General features: G+C 38.1%; 1 long non-coding RNA gene across 1 annotated transcript; it reads right to left on the bottom strand.

The window, feature by feature from the left end:
- Window positions 1-490: 490 nt before the first annotated feature.
- On the bottom strand, window positions 491-1,000 carry LOC108094366. Its single transcript, XR_001771545.2, has 2 exons — window positions 776-1,000; window positions 491-720 (listed from the first exon to the last, which is right to left on the bottom strand). It is a non-coding gene; the product is annotated as an uncharacterized LOC108094366 (long non-coding RNA).
- Window positions 1,001-2,798: the final 1,798 nt, after the last annotated feature.

The following is a 2,798-nucleotide window of genomic DNA, read 5'->3' as shown; positions in this document are numbered from 1 at the left end:
CGTGCCCCGACGACGATGATGATGATGACGATGATTTACTCTGTCCGTCCGTCCGAATGTCTGCCCACTGTGGGTGGCTATGAGTGCGAGTGTTGTGTCCGTGTCCGTGATGCATTTACGTCACTTACTTGAATGTTGCAACGCATTTTCGGTCACCCCGAGCACGGGCACACTCGCAGGACATATGACAAACATAACACCACCCTCTGGCGGGCAAGGACACGCACACTCGCACACTCGCACACTCACACACTCACAGACTCGCAGGCGGAAGAGGAGTCGGCTCCAGTGCCACAGACTGAAACATGTTGCGTCGTTGGCAGCAAAACCAAAAAATGTCCTTGACACTTAATTCACGCTGCATTAATGTGAACTGAAACTGAATGAAGTTGTTCGTTGGCTCAAAGCAGGCACAGTGGTCTCGAGCCAACGAAGAATACATTTCAAATTTTGATTATTAAATACTCTTGAAAATTTAAGATGGCTTAGATTTTACTTAAGAATTCTTGAGAAAGTTTATTTTGTATCATAACTACATATTTTGTATATATAAAATATAACAAAAATGTTTGCTTTCTTAAACAGTCCGCCACGATAAATTTATAAAAATTTTAATGTCACATACATTGCACAAATAATCACTTCAAGTAAAATTATTCTCTTTAAGAAGCAACCACTTTATCAATTTAATCATCTTCGTCTTGCATTTCTGCAGCAATTCTGAAAATAAAATTGAAAATCGTTCATATAAATCTTCTTTCAGGTTGCAACTTACAATTCTATAGGTCTGGGTCTTCTCTTCACCAATTTCACTGTTCGCGATATGCTAACTCTTGAAACTCTTTGTTTCGCAACTGTTGTTCGGACGATAACGACTTTGGCAGTAGCCATATTCTTAAAAAAAAGCTAATTAACTGTTTCAAATTTTGTCATGTACTCATTTATTTTTAAAGGAATAAAAATATGTTGCTTAACAAATTGAGTTTTGGATCAAAGGTCATAGATGGCACATTGACGACTATTTTAAAAGTAAATGCTTGTACTTGTCTTAAACACAAACATAATTCCTATCTCTAGGATAGAAACAAATTATGATAGAACCCTGAATGCATCAAATTCGATGCACTGTATCGCATCTTCTTCATAGACACCCCCCAAAATAGTGTACTGAAAAGTTTAACCTCAGAAACACTTTCCCGGCAATGATCTCTCCACCCTCCCAACGACCCCTACTCTTAGTGCGACCTGGACCTAACCCATGTTTTTCCAACACTTTTCCGACTCACCCGCCCCCGCCCCCGCACTCCCTATAATATCCCCGTCATCATCTGACCAAAGTGAAATGCAGGCAACACATTGCATTCCCATTCCTGGGGACATGCCGAAAAAAGCTCGTAAATTACTGGACAATGTGGAGTGGCGATGGTGATTGGAGATGAAGGAAGCTGGAGGACGGAGGAAGGGGGATGGAGGATGGGGTGGGGATGGGTTGTGCCCGGCAAATATAAACATCAACAACAACGGAGCGGCAACAACTAGAACAACAACACTCATCGCTCATGTTGGTGATGATGCATTTTGCGGTCTGTCACACCAAATGCAATTTGACGGAGCTGTGCAAAAACTGTTTTTCGAGCTATCAACCAATTTGGCCACGGCTGCACGCCAGGCCACACAGTTGCCACAGGTTTCCTCGTGTCCCACTCCGACTGTCCCATGCAACCATCCATCCTGCCCCCATCTCCACCTCCTTTCATTTCTGACCCCTTCTGAGGCAGCCTCTCATCCAGTATCATGACAGTGACCAGTTCTCTACGCTTAGGAAAAAGGCATGCACATATTCAAATCTCATACTGCCAATAGTCGGGATTACTTATTTATATATTATTTAAATATACATTTATATATTTTTTAAACTCTAAAAACTTAACAAAAAGGAAACATCATGTTAAAAAATAAATATAGAGTTGGGAAGCGTAAAGAAAGAATTACTTCTTTTGAAGAATATAACAACAAAATTTTTAATAAATATCTTTACTCCTTTACTGCTTTGTTTAATAATATGTACAATCATAACCGAATTATTAGAATTTGTTTTTAACCAATTAGGTAGTTTGGAATTAAAGTTAAATTTAGAGAAGTAGTCCATTAGTTTCTTATCACAAATACTTTTTTAATATTAATGAAAACAAAACATAACCAAATCAAGAATGTTTTGCATTTAATAATTTTTTCTTATGTTTATGTAAATTGTTTTCAGTGTTTCTGAAAAACATTTTTCTTCTGCCTCTGGATGTTACTCTTGCTACTTTTCCCACTGCAATAATGCCGCTTCTGTTCATCCACGCACCCACTAATATTTTTCGGATTGTAGAGAATTCTTTTAAGCGGTATTTATGCAAGGGTATTAATGTATTACGATTTTGAAAACATTACATACTTACATATTTTTTATTCATTCATTAGCTTTGCCTTTGATTTGTATTTTAAAATATTAAATTTAAAATTCAATGTTTTTAAGTAGTAAATAAAGAGAGCGGATATTTCTTTTAAAGGGTCTGCTAGTTATCCTCTTTAATTTTTTAGGAATAACTACGCCTTTATTTATTTTGTTAGTTGTCCTTTTTGGCCTTCATGTGTTTTGGTTTTTTCTGTTCGTGCATGAGTCTTGTCTAATGTTTTGTTTGTCTGTTTTAGTGCGTTCGTGTGGCCGGGATGATGTCCTGGTTTTGTCCTGGGCCGAGTGTGTTTATGTTGGCGGATTCATGTCGTCACTGCGTGAAATGTGTGTGGCAGAT

This window comes from Drosophila ficusphila, unplaced genomic scaffold, assembly GCF_018152265.1.
Source record: "Drosophila ficusphila isolate 14025-0441.05 unplaced genomic scaffold, ASM1815226v1 contig_607, whole genome shotgun sequence".
In the NCBI taxonomy this organism is placed as follows: domain Eukaryota; kingdom Metazoa; phylum Arthropoda; class Insecta; order Diptera; family Drosophilidae; genus Drosophila; species Drosophila ficusphila.
This window is presented reverse-complemented; position numbering and strand designations above follow the sequence as displayed.